At 38.7% G+C, this 17,398-nt stretch overlaps 1 long non-coding RNA gene across 1 annotated transcript in view; it reads right to left on the reverse strand.

Moving 5' to 3' along the window:
* The window catches only part of LOC132224158 (uncharacterized), a 413,311-nt gene that overhangs the window by 268,654 nt on the left and 127,259 nt on the right, over window positions 1–17,398 (reverse strand). The window lies entirely within an intron of this gene.

Consider the following 17,398-nt stretch of genomic DNA (forward strand, 5'->3'; position numbering starts at 1 on the left):
TAATGGAAAGCAAGGATCTAAAAACAAGATTACTATATCCAGCAAGGTTATCATTCAAAGTAGATGGTGAAATAAAGAGCTTCCCAGACTAATAAAGGCTAAAGGAGTTTATCACCACCAAACAAGCATCACAAGAAATGCTAAATGTACTACTGTAATGATAAGAAATATAGGCATAAAGAATTAAAATGGCAATAAATAAATACCTATCAATAATAACCTTAAATATAAATGAATTAAATGATCCAATCAAAAGACATAGGGTAGCTGAATGGATACAAAAACATGACCCAATTATATGCTGTCTACAAGAGACCCTCCCCAGAACAAAAACTCACACAGGATGAGAGTGAAGGGATGGGAAAATTTTTTTCCATGAAAATGGAAATGAAAAAGAAATACAAATGATTGTAAGAAAATACTATGAATAATGGTATTCCAACAAGCTGGACGAGGTGGATGAAATGGACAAATTCCTAGAAAAAATATAATCTTCCAAAACTGAATCAGGAAGAATCAGAAAACCTGAATAGGCCAATAACAACTGATGAAATAGGAGCAGTAATCAAAACACTCCCAGCAAACAAAAGCCTTGGTGGGATAGCTTCACAACAACTTTTACCAAACATTCAAAGAAGAACTAAAACCTATCCTCAAACAAATCAACAAATGACAAGTGTCGGCGTGGATGTGGAGAAAAGGGAACCCTCGTGCACTGCTGGTGGAAATGCAGACTGGTGCAGCCACTGTGGAAAACAGTATGGAGTTTCCTCAAAAAATTAAATATTCCACTGCCATTTGACCCAGTGATCCCACTTCTAGGAATATATCCCAATAAACTAGAAACACCAATGAGAAAGAATGTATGCACCCCTATGTTCATAGCAGTGCAATGTACAATAGCTAAGATCTGGAAACAGCCCAAGTGCCCATCAGTAGATGAGTGGATAAAAAAGCTGTGGTACATGTACACCATGGAATACTATGCAGCAGTGAAAAAAGAAAGATCTCTTACTCTTTGAGGCAGCATGGAGGGACCTGGAGAGTATTATGCTAAGCAAAATAATCCAGTCAGAGAAAGACAAGTGTCATACGATGTCACTTATGTGGAATCTAATGAACAAAATAAACTGATGAACAAAATGGATCCAGAGACTTGAACAGACTGTAGAATCTCAGAGGGAAGGTGGAGGTGGTTGGGTGCATGGGAAGAGATCAACCAAAGAACTTGTATACATATATGCATAACCCATGGGCACAGACAATAGGGTGGTAGAGGCCTGGGGTGGTGGATGGGGGTGGACTAGAAGGGGTTAATGGGCAGGGGGAAGGGGACATATGTAATACATTCAACAATAAACATTTAATTTAAAAAAAAAAGAATAACTCTGGGAACTGCATCTTTGTATGTCCACAGTAAATTTGACGTGGTCCTCTTGTATTGCTGGTTTAGGCAAACAGTGCAATCGCACAGTTGTGGGATTATTTTGCTATTTCCCTGCAGTGTGGCATGGCTACATAAGTAAGGCAAAGAAAACTCAACAGACTCAAATTTGCACTATGACTAAAATTGACTATACTAATAAGGTCATTGTGTGTTTGTGGTTCTAGACCTCTTGAAGGAAGTTGTGATTTATTTCAGAGTGAAGGACAAGAAGAGATGAGAATATGTGTGCAAATCTATGCAATTTATACATTCTGGTAGAGTGTTTATTGGACAAATGTAAATACAGAATAATAAAATGTGGTCACATATTTACAATAAAACCTAATAAAAATTTCATGTTGGCCCTGGTTGGTGTTGTTCAGTGGTTAGATTGTCCACCCACAGACCGGAGGGTCTCGTGTTTGATTCCTGGTCAAGAGCACATACCTATGTTTCAGGTTTGATCCCTGGCACAATCAGGGTGGGTGTGGGGACAACCAATTGATGTGTCTTACATCGATCTCTCTCCTCTCTTTCTCTCACTCCCCCTCCTCCTCCTTTCCACTCTCTCTTAAAATCAATGGAAAAAAATATCCTCTGGTGAGGAGTAACAAAATAAAAAATAAAAAATTTCAGGTTGGAATTAGGAAGCATCTACATACAGTCATAGGACAGAATCTGACATCAAGATCTGATGTCTGTTCCAATGTTTTTGTATAATTATCTACACATGGACAGATGAAGAACATAAGACATGACAAAATTATATGTAGCCTACCTATGCTCAACTGACATTTACATAGTAGGGATGCTGATTTCACTAAAACATTAAAATGAAACAATAAACATCCATGGACTTCTAATTATAACTTTTCCTTAAGTCACATCTTGCTTCTGTCAGAGCTGATACCTTTTGTTCTTTCTCTGGGATGATTATCAGGAGTTTCTTAGGATTTACAAAAATATTTAGTTACATCAATGAGGGTCTGTCAGCACTCTCTAATAGACAGTTGAGGGGTGGGAGTAAGACTATTGATAAACATCTGTATGTCCATGGTTTTGATAGGGGGACCTATAATCTGATAGAGCACCTGAATTAATCTGAAAAGTAATCATATTATTTTAAATCTTAGAACACATATACTTATGTGAATAGGGAGTTCAATTTCTTATATGTGAATAGGGGGTTAAGTTTCTTATGTATGAATAGGAAGTTAAGTTTTTCTTAAAGTTTCCTTTTCAAGTCCTGTTAGAAGTGGCTGAGGAGGTCAGTCAGCTGTGAATCCAGCAAGCAGAACTGATAAGCATGGTCCCACCGACCCATCAGGAGTTCAAACATCATCTCATCAACGTCATTACATGGCCTGCTGACTAATTACAATAGCTGACGTCTGCGGACCCCCAGGCCTGCACATAGCTGCATTCCTCACCCTAGCCCCTTCCCCTTTATAATCCTGTCCCCTGCATCTTGCTGGGAGAAAGGATAAGATGCTTGTAAGCGCCTTGTCTTTTTGGTTGGCTAGACTTCTCAATAAACGCCTCATATGATTCAACCCTGCCTTCCTTATTGGATGCAGCTACAGGCAGCCCGAGCCCAACTGGGGGTTTCCTAGTAACAGTTCCTGTGTTAATGGCTTAGGCCTTGCATTTATGAGGTGCTGTGTTTATTTAGGGGAGGCAGGTTGGTAAGCCATTCTTCTTGCATGCGATTTGACAGCATATATTGGGAAAAACTTTTCCTTCTTTTACGTGTGTGTGTGTGTGTGTGTGTGTGTGTGTGTGTGTGTGTATGTGTGTGTGGTTGATATCCAGGAGGCCAGTGCTGGTGGCTTTACCTAACACAGAGAAGTGGGGAAGGGGGGAAATTGAACAGTTGTGATCATATTAAATGAAACATAGACACACTCAAATGTTTTTGGCTCAAACACCAATGACAAATTGGTGGTACATACCCAACCAAATTAGAGATTTTATTTGAATTTACTTTGAGAAAACAAAATTGACTTACCTGGCAACACTCCATGGGGGAAATCATTATGGAAACAGAACACAAAACACATTTTTTCTTTGTTCCTTTGTGAGATCCATCAATGTAGCTACGAGTATTGTCAAGCAATGGGAGAGAAGATAACCTGTTGCTGATGGTGCTCTATGTCAAGGTGTTCAATGCGTCCATTCCTCCGCTACCCCCAACACAATGTAAAATTCAACAGCTCTAGGTAATGGGCTCAGCATCTGGGACAAGCACAGCATGGGAATAGAAAATTACATCCACAATGAAACCTCTGTCAGGCTGAAGGATGGAGACGAGTGAGAAGGTAGAAATTCTTTCCAGGCTGTTTGCTTTTGAGCTGTGCCATTTTTTGTCATTATTATTATTGTTAATCTTCACCCGAGGACATGCACACTATAGCTGGGCGAGCTGTGCCATTTGTGATGATGTGACTCTTCAGCATAATTTGAAAGCCTCTTCCACATGAAGACCATTAAAAAAATAAACAGTGTGGATCAAAGCTTTTAAAAGTACTAGAAGGGGGGAATTTACATGGTCCCATCTTGTTTCTTATTATTTGTTCGATGTAACTATTTTTTATCATTAAAAAATAATTCTTACTATTCTCTTTGAAAATACTGTCAGATCAGTTTTTAAATAAGCACCTGCATTTTTCTCTTTTCTTTCTTAAAGAAATGACTATTTCATTATTTTTCAAAATGTACAGCAAGTAATCAAGAACATTCCTCCTGAGTCCAGTGCTATTTCTTCTCCAGTTAGTTCACTCCCCCTCAAGCCAAAACCCAAGTCTCCTTGAATGAATATAGAAAACTCACTTGTCCTTATCTGGACAAAAGCTTATGGATTGGAGTCCTTGAGGACAGTGGTTCTCTTGAGCAAATTAAAAACTCTCTTTGCAATCTCTCCTTTTTTTTTACACTGAGGTAAAAATTATGTAACATGCAATTGATCATTTTAAAGAGTACAATTCAGTGGCACTTGGTGCATTCACAATGTTGTATTCACCACCTCTCTAGTGTGAAAACTTTCTTATCACCCCAGCAGAACAATTACCCTGTTCCCTTTAAGTAATTGTTTTCCACTTCCTCTTCACTGGCAATGAATAATCTGCTTTCTGTCTCTATGGATTTGTGTATAGAGCACATCCTATATAATAAAGAGGTGATATGCAAATTGACCCTCACACCCTCACAAGATGGCTGCCTATGACCAGGCCAGCAGGGGGGTTAGTGAAGGATGACCAAAAGACTGAACATGCAGGCTGCATGGGGTGACCAGGCCGGCAGGGGGTTAGTGAGGGACGACTAAACGACTGAACAAGCAGGCTGCATGGGGCAACCAGGTCCGCAGGGGGGCCATGAGGGGTGACCAGGCCAACGAGGGGGGGAAGTTGGGGGTGACCAGGCCAGCAGGGGGAATTTAGGAGCAACCAGGCCAGCAGGGAGGCGTAAGGGGTGACCAGGCCGACTGGGGGGACAGTTAGGAGCAACCAGGCCAGCAGGGAGGGGGAAGTTGGAGGCAACCTGGCCGGCAGTGGGGGGCAGTTAGGGGAGACCTGGCCAGCAGAGTTGGCAGTTAGGGGTGATCAGGCCAGCATGCAGAGGCAGTGAGGGGTGATCAGGCCAGAGCGGGGGCAGTTAGGAGCAACCAGTCAGGCAGGCAGGTGAGTGATTAGGAGCCAGCAGTCCAGGATTGTGAGAGGGATGCTGACTGCCGGTTTAGGCCTGATCCCACATCCCTCTCACAATTCAGGACTGCTGGCTCCCAAACACTCACCTGCCTGATTGCCCCTAACCACTTCTGCCTGCCAGCCTAATCACTCCCCAACCACTCCCCTGCTGGCCTGATCACCCCCAACTGCCCTCCCCTGCTGGCCTGGTCATCCCTAACTGCCCTCCCTTGCTGGCCTGATAACCCACAACTGCCCTTCCCTGCCGGCCATCTTGTGGCTGTGGGTGCCGCCATCTTTGAGGGCGTGCCAGTCAATTAGCATATTCCCTCCTTATTGGCTATGGGCACCACCATCTTTGTGATGGTGTGAGGGTCAATTAGCATATTGCCTCTTTATTAGATAGGATATTATTTGCAAGTACTTTTTCCCCTCTGTAGGCTATCTTTTCACTTTCTTGATAATGTCCTTTGATGACCAAAAGTTTTTGTTTGACTTTTATTATTTTTATCCAGAATTATTTTTCTTCTTTCCAATCCATTTCTCTAATTTATGTTGTCCACCTGGAAAATGTAGATGGATTGATACCTCTATTCTACATCTGGATCATTGGCATAGTCATGACATGAAAATATATTTAAGCTATATTAACTGACAAATGCAAAATACTGAACAACACCATTTTTGGGAAAGGGGGTTAGATGGAAAGATGTTTAAATGTGTGTAGAAAATATTTATAAGGAGCCACAAGAAACAATAGTAGTTGTCTAGTGAGTAGGACCTTCATTTTTCAATTTATACCTTTTTGTATTGTTAAATTTTATGTAGCAAGTATGTGTTACCTTAACAAAAACTTAACTAGATTTTAAAGCTCATGCTACATTACCTTCCCCCATAAGTTCCAGGTGACTTTAGTTTATGAACTAGAAACTTTATGAGAATAGTGATCCTATTTTTCAAATCCACAGTCAGAAGACGTGGTCTGATAAAGTGTTGAATATACATACAGGGAAACTGAGTTAGAATATTTGAAACTGGGTCTGACCTATAATAGTTAAAAATTAAGATTGCCATGTAAAATATATTTTTCACTCTATTATATTTTTAAAAATTGAGATGTAATTGACATACAACAATGTATTTGTTTTTAGGTTTACAAATTAATAATTTGATCTATGTATATATTGCAAAATGATTACCACAATAAGTTTATGCTGGGAACCAATTCCAGCATGTCATAATTTCAAGAGTTTTATCAAAAGGTTGATGAGACTTGGGGATTCAACAGGGTTGAGTTACACACATGTAGCCACCTATTGGGAATGGCTAAAGGCATTTCCCCAAACCTGAATAGGAAACTGATTGTGGCTGCCAGACAAAGGGCATCTTAATCTACATGTTATTGCCTCCTACTGGCCAAACACCTGAACAGCCATAGGCTATTCCCCAAACTGACAATGCTTCTGTACCCTTTGAAACCTTACCCTTTGAAGTGTATTATTATCTCCACCTTGCCTTAGGACAAATTGTGTTAATAAAAGCAAGGGTCCTAGACAAGGAGGGAGTCTTCAATTACTTTAGCTGAAGGTCCTCTGACCCCCAATGCCTTTCAAAATTATATCTCGTCTCTGGACTCTTTATTAGTCTCTGGATTCCTATGTCATCTACGCACAGCCCCTTCTCCAGATTCCTGAACCCTTCTTGATGCTGGGACAAGAACCCCGGCAAGTTTACATACATCACCATACATTGGTACATTTTTTCTTGTGATGACAACTTTTAAGATCTCTCATCAACTTTCAATTATACAATACAGTATTGTTAACAGCAGTCACCATGCTGTACACTGCATTTTCAGGATTTAATTATCTTCTGAATGCCAAGTTTGTACCTTTTGACCCCCTTTATCCATTTCACCCAATCCTACCCCACACCTCTGGTACCCACCAATCCATTCTTTGCATCTATGAGATGTGGTTTTGTTGTTGTTGTTGTTTAGATTTCACATATAAGTGATATCATACAGTATTTGTCTTTCTTTGTCTCACTTATTTCACTTAACATAATGCCCTAAAGGTTCATCTATGTTGTCACAAATGGAAGGGTTTTTTTCTTTTTCCTGGCTTAATAATATCCACATTTTCCTTATCCATTCATCCATCAATGGATGCATGGGTTGGTTTCATCTTTTGGCTATTACCTATAATGCTGCAATGAACACAGGGGTGAACATATCTTTTTGAGATAGTGATTTTATTTCTTTTGTATAAATACCCAGAAGTGGAATTTCTGGGTCATATGGTAGTTTTATTTTTAAAGAACCTCCATATTTTTTTCCATAGTGGTTACACCAATTTACATTTCCACCAACAGTGTACAAAGCTTCCTTTTTTTCACATCCCCACAACACATCTCTTGTCTTTTTTATAGTAGCCATTCTAACAGGCATAAGGTGACATCTTATTACAGTTTTGATTTGTATTTTCCTGATGATTACTGATGTTGAGCATCCATTTGTGTGATTTTTTTAAGTGTGTGTTTATTTCTGGATTCTCTGTTCTTTTCCATTTATCTAAGAGTCTGTTTTATGCCAAGTCCATACTGTTTTGAATACTATAATTTTGTAACATAGTTTGAAATCATGAAATATATGCCCCCCACTTTGTTCTTGTTTCTCAAGATTGCTGTGGCTAATTAGTGTGATTTGTGGTTTCATACAAATTTTAGGATTGTTTGTTCTATTTCTGTGAAAACTGTGATTGGACTTTTGATAGAGATTACATTGAATTTGTAGATTGCTTTGGGTAATATGGACATTTAAAATATTAATTCTCCAATTCATAAGCATGGAGTATCTTTCTATTTATTTCAGTCTTCTTCAATTTTTTTCATCAGTGACTTCTGGTTTTTAGTATACTGGTATAGGTCTTTTACCTCCTTGATTAAATTTTGCCATGCATTTAATTCTTTTGATGTTATTACAAATAGGGTTGTTTTTTACATTCCTATTTCTGACAGTTTGTTGTTAGTATACAGAAATGCAACCAATTTTTGTATATTGATTTTGTATCCTGCAACTTTGCTGAATTTGTTTTTAGTTCTAATAGTGTTTGGTGGAATCTTTAGGTTTTTTTTTATATATAATATGTCATTTGAAAACAGTGATAGTTTTGCTTCTTTCTTTCTGATTTGGATGCCTTTTTCTCTCTTTCTTGACTAATTGTGCTGTCTAGGACTTCCAATACTATGATGAATAAAAGTGGTGAGAGTGGGTATTCTTATCTTGTTCCTGATCTTAGAGGAAAAGCTTTTATCCTTTCACTGTTGAGTATGAGATTGGCTGTAGATTTGTTATATATGGCCTTCATTATGTTGAGGTATGTTTCTCTATACCTACTTTGTTGAGAGTTTTTATCATGGATAGATATTGAATTTTTCTTTTTTTTTTTTTCAAAATATGTTTTTATTAATTTGAGAGAGAGAAAGGGGGAGGGAGAGAGAAACATTAATGAGAGAGAATCAATAATGCCCATAACCCGGGCATGTGCCCTGACCGAGAGTCAAACCTGTGACCTCTTGGTGCATGAGATGGCACTCAACCGACTGAGCAACACTGGCCAGGGTGCTTCAAACAGTTTTAAATATATCTCCATTCAGGGTAACAACTCAGATGACAGGTGATGAGTTGTGACTCTTCATGTTATTGGCTTTACTGCTTATTGCAATTGATCTCCAAAGTGGTTGCACCAGTAACAGCCCAGCTGTTCTATAGAAGAATTCCCCTCGTGATTCTTTAAGACTTTTGCCTGTTCATTGGATATAAAATATTATCTCATCCCCATTTTACTTAAACTTTTTCTGATTACAATGAGCTCAAGCCATCTTTTATATATTCGTTATTCATTCATATTTTCTCCATTAATTTCATATGCATATAATCCATTTTTCCTTTTGATTGCTTTTATATTTCTTGTTGAATATTAGAAAATTTTAAAATTCAGATTGCTAATTTTCTGTACTTTTGTTATTGCATGGAAATATATTCTCCTAGTCTATAATTTATCTTATTTTTAACATAGTCAAATAATCAAAATTTATCATAATTCATGTTTTATTACATTTTATTTTAAAACTATTCTCTGCCCCCCTAATCATATATAGTTTCTTATTTTTTCTTGAAAAGTTTTTTTTCCAAGTGGCATTTACTGCAGCTCAGTAAATTGTAATTTTTATTTTATTTTATTTTTTTTTTATTTTTTATTTATTTATTTATTTATTTTTAATTTTTTTTTTTATTGCTTAAAGTATTACAAAGGGTATTACATATGTATCCATTTTATCCCCCTGCCCTAGACAGTCCCCTAGCCTCCCCTATCCCCCAGTGTCTTATGTCCATTGGTTATGCTTATATGCATGCATACAAGTCCTTTAGTTGATCTCTTACCCCCCTACCTCCTGCCCCCCAACCCTCCCCGGCCTTCCCGCTGCAGTTTGACAATCTGTTTGAGGGAGCTCTGCCTCTGTATCTATTATTGTTCAAAAGTTTATAATGGTCTCTATTGTCCATGAATGAGTGAGATCATGTGGTATTTTTCCTTCATTGACTGGCTTATTTCACTTAGCATAATGCTCTCCAGTTCCATCCATGCCGTTGCAAATGGTAAGAGTTCCTTCCTTTTTACAGCAGCATAGTATTCCATCGTGTAGATGTACCACAGTTTTCTAATCCATTCATCTACTGATGGGCACTTAGGCTGTTTCCAGATCTTAGCTATGGTGAATTGTGCTGCTATGAACATAGGGGTGCATATATCCTTTCTGATTGGTGTTTCTGGTTTCTTGGGATATATTCCTAGAAGTGGGATCACAGGGTCAAATGGGAGTTCCATTTTCAGTTTTTTAAGGAAACTCCATACTGTCTTCCATAGTGGCTGCACCAGTCTGCATTCCCACCAGCAGTGCACAAGTGTTCCTTTTTCTCCACATCCTCTCCAGCACTTGTCGTTTGTTGATTTGTTGATGATAGCCAGTCTGACAGGTGTGAGATGGTACCTCATTGTTGTTTTGATTTGCATCTCTCGGATGATTAGTGACTTTGAGCATGTTTTCATATGTCTCTTGGCTTTCTGGATGTCCTCTTTTGAAAGGTGTCTATTTAGGTCCTTTGCCCATTTTTTGATTGGATTGTTTATCTTTCTTTTGTTAAGTTGTATGAGTTCCCTATAAATTTTGGAGATTAGGCCCTTATCAGATATGTCATTGGCAAATATGTTTTCCCACACAGTGGGTTTTCTCATTGTTTTGTTGATGGTTTCTTTTGCTGTGCAGAAGCTTTTTATTTTGATGTAGTCCCATTTGTTCATTTTTTCTTTAGTTTCAAGTGCCCTAGGAGCTGTATCAGTGAAGAAATTGCTTCGGCATATGTCTGAGATTTTGTTGCCTTTGGATTCTTCTAGAATTTTTATGGTTTCCCGTCGTACATTTAAGTCCTTTATCCATTTTGAGTTTATTTTTGTGTATGGTGTAAGTTGGTGGTCTAGTTTCATTTTCTTGCATATATCTGTCCAATTTTCCCAGCACCATTTATTGAAGAGACTATCTTGGCTCCATTGTATGTTCTTGCCTCCTTTGTCAAATATTAATTGAGCATATTGGTTCGGGCCGATTTCTGGGGTCTCTATTCTATTCCATTGATCTATATGCCTATTCTTGTGCCAGTACCAGGCAGTTTTGAGAACAGTGGCTTTGTAATACAACTTGATATCTGGTATTGAGATCCCACCTACTTTGTTCTTTTTCAGGATTGCTGCAGCTATTCGGGGTCTTTTTTTATTCCAGATGAATTTTTGGAGAGTTCGTTCTAGATCTCTGAAGTATGCCGTTGGTATTTTAATGGGAAGTGCGTTGAATTTATAGATTGCTTTGGGTAGTATGGACATTTTAATGATGTTGATTCTACCAATCCATGAACACGGTATGTTCTTCCATCTGTTAATGTCTTCCTCTATCTCTTTTTTCAACGTCCTGTAGTTTTCTGAGTAGAGGTCTTTTACCTCTTTAGTTAAGTTTATTCCTAGGTAGCTTAATTTTTTTGGTGCAATGGTAAACGGGATTGTTCTTATAATCTCTCTTTCTGAAAGTTCACTATTGGTGTATAGAAATGCCTCAGATTTCTTGGGGTTAATTTTGTATCCTGCTACATTGCCAAATTCATGTATTAAGTCTAGTAGCTTTTTGATGGAATCTCTAGGGTTTTGTATGTATAATATCATGTCGTCTGCAAATAAGGACAGTTTTACTTCCTCTTTTCCAATTTGGATGCCTTTTATTTCTTCTTCTTGCAGAATTGCAATGGCTAACACTTCCAGTACTATGTTGAACAGGAGTGGTGAGAGGGGGCATCCCTGTCTTGTTCCTGTTCTTAGGGGAAATGGTGTTAGTTTTTGTCCATTGAGTATGATGTTGGCTGTGGGCCTGTCATATATGGCTTTTATTATGTTGAGGTATGATCCTTCTACTCCCACCTTGCTGAGAGTTTTTATCAAAAATGGGTGTTGAATTTTGTCAAATGCTTTTTCTGCATCAATTGATATGACCATGTGGTTTTTTTCTTTCAATTTGTTTATGTGATGTATCACGTTTATTGATTTGCGGATATTGTACCATCCTTGCATCCCTGGGATAAATCCTACTTGGTCATGGTGTAGGATCTTTCTGATGTACTGCTGGATCCGATTTGCTAAGATTTTGTTGAGGATTTTGGCATCTATGTTCATGAGGGATATTGGCCTGTAATTCTCTTTCATTGTGTTGTCTTTATCTGGTTTTGGTATTAGGGTGATGCTGGCTTCATAGAATGAGCTTGGAAGTGTTCCTTCCTCTTGAATTTTTTGTAGTAGTCTGAGGAGGATAGGTTTTAGTTCTTCCTTGAATGTTTGGTAAAACTCCCCTGTGAAGCCGTCTGGTCCTGGGCTTTTGTTTGATGGAAGCTTTTTGATGACTGCTTCAATTTCTTCCATAGTTATTGGCCTGTTGAGATTTTTAGATTCTTCCTGATTGAGTTTTGGAATGTTGTATTTTTCTAGGAATTTGTCCATTTCCTCCATGTTGTCTAGTTTGTTGGAGTAGAGCTGTCCATAGTATTTTTTAACAATCATTTGTATTTCTGTGGGGTCTGTTGTTATTTCGCCTCTATCGTTTCTGATTTTATTTATTTGGGTCCTCTCTCTCTGCTTCTTTGTGAGTCTTGCTAGAGGTTTGTCAATCTTGTTTATCCTTTCAAAGAACCAGCTCTTGGTTTCATTGATTTTCTGTATTGTTTTTTTGGTCTCTATGTCATTTATTTCTGCTCTAATCTTTATTATCTCCTTCCTTCTGCTCACTCTGGGGTTTTCTTGTTGCTCTCTTTCTAATTCTTTGAGTTGTAGAGTTAGATGATTTACTACCATTTTTTCTTGTTTGTTGAGATAGGCCTGAATAGCTATAAACTTCCCTCTCAGGACTGCTTTCATTGTGTCCCATAGGTTTTGGATTGTTGTGTTTTCATTGTCATTAGTTTCCAGGATGTTTTTAATTTCTTCTTTGATCTCATTGGTAACCCAATCAATATTTAATAACATGCTATTCAGCTTCCAGGTGTTTGAGTATTTTGGGTTGTTTTTATTGTAGTTTATTTCTAGTATTATGCCATCGTGGTCTGCGAAGATGCTTTTTATGATTTCAATCTTCTTGAATTTGGGGATACTTTGCTTGTGACCCAATATGTGGTCTATTTTTGAAGATGTACCATGAGCACCTGAGAAGAACGTATATTCCCTGGCTTTGGGGTGAAGTGTTCTGAAGATGTCTATTAAGTCCATCTGATCTAGTGAGTCATTTAGGATTGCTGTATTTTTGCTGATTGTTTGTCTATAGGACTTATCCAGTGCTGTCAATGGTGTATTAAAGTCCCCTACTATGATTGTATTGTTGTCGATCTCTCCTTTGATATCTTCCAGGAGTTTTTTTATGAATTTGGGTGCTCCTACATTGGGTGCATATATGTTTACCAGGGTTATATCTTCTTGTTGTATTGATCCCTTTAGTATTATGAAGTGGCCTTCCTTATCTCTTGTTAAGGCCTTCACTTTGAGGTCTATTTTGTCCGATATAAGTATTGCTACCCCAGCTTTCTTTTCCTTTCCATTTGCCTGAAAGATATTTTTCCATCCTTTCACTTTCAGTCTGTGTGAGTCCCTTCTAATGAGGTGGGTTTCTTGTAGACAGCAGATGTATGGGTCATGTTTTTTTATCCATTCAGCCACTCGATGTCTTTTGGTTGGAGCATTTAGTCCGTTTACGTTTAAAGTTATTATTGAAAGGTACTTGTTTGTAGCCATTTCTTTTTGTGTGTGTGTGTGTGGCTGTTTTCTTTCTGAGCTTTTTATTTCTTCTTTTTATACCAGTCCCTTTAGCATTCCTTGCATTGCTGGCTTGGTGGTGACAAACTCCCTTAGCCTTTTTTTTGTCTGTGAAGCTTCTTATTTCCCCTTCAAGTTTGAATGATAGCCTTGCTGGATAGAGTATTCTTGGATTCAGTCCTTTGCTTTGCATCACTTTGTAAATTTCAGTCCATTCTTTTCTGGCCTGATGTGTTTCTGTTGAGAAATCATTTGACAGTCTAATGGGAGATCCCTTGTATGTAACTTTCCGTCTCTCTCTTGCAGCCTGTAAGATTCTCTCTTTGTCCTGAACATTTGCCATGGTGATTATGATGTGTCTTGGTGTGGGTCTTTTCGGGTTCACCTTGTTTGGGACTCTCTGGGCTTGTGTGACTTTTTTCTTCCCCACCTCAGGAAAGTTTTCTGATATTATTTCTTCAAGTAGGTTTTCTAATCCTTGTTCATCCTTCTGTTGTTCTGGTACTCCTATTATTCGTATGTTGTTTCGTTTCATGTTGTCCCAAAGCTCCCTTAGGCTCTCCTCCTGTCTTTTAATTTTTTTCTCCAATTGCAGTACATTTTGGGTGTGTTTTGCTTCCTTGTCTTCTAATTCACTAATTCGGTCCTCCGCTTCTCCTAGTCTACTGTTGATACTTTCAATGGAGTTTTTCATTGCAGCTATATCACTCTTCATTTCTTCTTGGGTCTTACTTAAGTTGTTGATTTTTTCATCTGTTTCTTCTAGCTTCTTCCATATGTTATCGATTTTTTCATCTGTTTCTTCTAGCTTCTTCCATATGTTATCGATTTTTTCATCTGTTTCTTCTTGCTTCTTGAAGAGGTTGTCGATTTTTTCCTCCATCCGGTTTATGCACTCTAGGACCCTTATTCTGAATTCTTTATCTGTCATGTTGCATGCCTCTGTATTACTTAGCTGCTTTTCTGGAGAGTCCTCCTTATCTTTCCTTTGGGGGTTTCTTTGTCTACCCATGTTTGATCTCACTGACATATCTAGATGTTGAGTCGTTCAGTGGTTGCTCCCTGGGTGGCAGTGACTCCTTGGTCTGTGGTTGCTCTTCGGGCGGTTGCGGTAGCTGCTGCTCTTCAGTTGGCAGCAGCTCCTCTGGTGGGTGCTGTTCACAGCTGTGGTGTCTCTTCTGGCTGGTGGGGCGAGGTTTCACGTACAGCTGCTGTTCCTCAGCAGAGGATGTGGTGCTCAGGTTGCTGTTGCTTGGATCTGCTGCATTGATTTAAAGGCACAAAATACAACACAACAAGACACCACGTACCAGGCACTATACACAAATATATTCACGATATTAATAACTCCAAATAAAGGTGACCACCTGAATTAAGAGAATTAGGGGATAAGGAAGAAGGAAGAGAAAAAGATAAAAGAAAAAAAAGAAAAGAAAAGTAGGGACCAAAAAAAGGAGTGCAAAAATGAAATTGGGAAAAAGGAGGGGGGGATATAAAAGCGAGAAAAGAAAAGAAAAAAAAAAAGAGCGAAAAGAGAGAATGAAGTGGAAGAGGGGAAGAGACTTTTTATATGAGGAGAATACTCCTATAGAACAGCCATTAATCCCAACAAATTCCAGCAACAGCTCCCTGGATATGAATGCAAACTAGAAACAACCAATAATATAACAATGAAAATAGAATGGAGAACACTAATCCCAAAATAAAATAAAGAGAAAATAAAATGGCACTTTAAAAAATGGTAAAATGGTAGCAGTAATAATACTGGTTAAAAAATAAGAAGGTAGTAATTAAAAGGGTAAAATCAGGTGATGGAAAAAGAAAAAGAAAAAAAAAAGAACAGAAAAAAAAATTTAAAAAAAATTGATTTCTTAGTTAAAAAGTGAAAAAAGAAAAAAAAAATGCAGTAGTGAAGGTCCTTCGGTTCTTCTATTCTTCAGTGTGGCTCGCTTTAGACCTTCCAGGTATTCAGGAGAGTGTTGAGTTTCCCTGCGATATACTGTTCCTCTGTGTTGTGAACCACAGTCCTTATTTTAAAGCAGGTCGCATTTATTTCCCAGACTGCCTTATTTTGTGTTTAGCAAAGAGTCAGTTTGTGGGTCAGCCTCTGGGTGGCAGTGTTCTGGGGTTGGCCTCTGGGGCTATAGGGCCTCTCTTTCCAGTGGAAGTTCACTGCCCAGAGCTGACTGCGTAATAGTTAGTTACCGGCGCTATGTTGTTGCTGGGATTGAAAATCCCTCTATAGGCCAGACCCTGTTAACTCCCAGGGACTGATAAGGTTATTTTAATCCTTGATCTCATACAGGGTGGAATCTGGGTGTGGCTGTGCTCCTTGCCTGGGGGCCGGGGGGAGGAGCCTCACTCTCTGGAGAGAATGGCTGCCCCAGTCTTGGGCTCAGGGGTGTCTCAGCACTCAATTCGCTGCCACCTCTCCCGGCTCCCCCTCTCTCCCCAGTCTCTCCCCAGATTCCACTCCTCCGCACACTCTCCCTCTCTTCAGCACAGGTGAGTGTCTGTATCCAAAATGTCCCATGAACAGGATTCAGTGAAAACAGACAAACAAACGCCGGCCGCGGAAACGGGGAAGGCTTGGTTTCTGTAAGCTTCTTCTCTTACCGGGACTGTATGGTCAGGTCAGCTCTTCAGGCTGCCCCCTTTAGGCTCAGTCCTCCGCGGTCACAGAACCCAGCTCTCAATTTCCCTGGCGGCGCCAGGAATCCCGCGGTTCTCCTTTCCCCCGTCAGGGGCTGTGCCTGTCCCAGGGGACGCGGCTGTCTGCCACGCGGTCTCCCTCCGACTCTCTGGGCTCAGAGGTCTGGCAAACTTTCTTGCCCAAATCCCTGTGTTTTTTTTTTTTACCTTTCCAGGGGAGTTCTGCTCTTCAGGGCTGCAAACCCTCTCGCCAGCTGAGCAATTTCGCCAATTCGGTGTGGGTGTTACTAGTTTCAGCTGTTCATTCCATTTGCTCCGGGACACGACCTGGGACGCGTCTGCCTATATCGCCGCCATCTTGGTTCTCCCCGATATTGAATTTTTCAAATGCTTTTTTTGCATCTATTGAGATGACCATATAAATTTCATCCTTAATTTTGTTAATGTGGTGAATCACATTGACTTGCAGATGTTGACTGATCCTTGTGTCCCTAGAATAAATACCACTTGATTATGGTGTATGGCATATTTAAGGTGTTGTTGAATTTAGTTTGCTAATATTTTGTTGAGAATTTTTGCTTCTATGTTACTCAGAGATATTGGCCTGTAATTTTTTTTTCTTGTGGGATCTTTGTGTGATTTTTATATCAGGGTAATTTTGGCTTTATAAAATTAGTTTAGAAATATTCCCTCTTCTATTTTGTTGGAAGAGTTTGAGGATTAATGCTGTTTTTTTTTTTTTAATTTTTTGGTAGAATTCACCACTGAAGCCATCTGATCCTAGACTTTGTTTGTTAGGACTTTTTTTTTATTATCGATAAGTATCAGTACTAGTAATTTATCTGTTCATATTTTCTATTTCTTCTTGATTCAATCTTGGTAAATTATATGTTTCTAGGAATTTATCCATTTCTTCTAGATTGTACAAGCTCTTGGTGTATGATTGTTCATAGTAGTCTTTTATTTTGTTTGTATTTCTATAGTATCAGTTATAACATCACTTCTTTCATTTCTGATTTTATTTGAGTCTTCTCTCTTCTTTTTTTTGGCGAATCTGTAGAAAGGTTTGTCTTTTTTTTTTTTTTTAAAGCAGCTCTTAGTTTCATTGATCTTTTCTTTTGTCTTTTTAGTTATGATTTCATTTATTTCCACTCTGATCTTTGTTATTTTCTTGCTTTTATTAACTTTAGGCTTAGTTTGTTCTTCTTTTTCTAGTTTCCTTTTTTAAATATATTTTT

Source organism: Myotis daubentonii, chromosome X, assembly GCF_963259705.1.
Source record: "Myotis daubentonii chromosome X, mMyoDau2.1, whole genome shotgun sequence".
NCBI lineage: Eukaryota > Metazoa > Chordata > Mammalia > Chiroptera > Vespertilionidae > Myotis > Myotis daubentonii.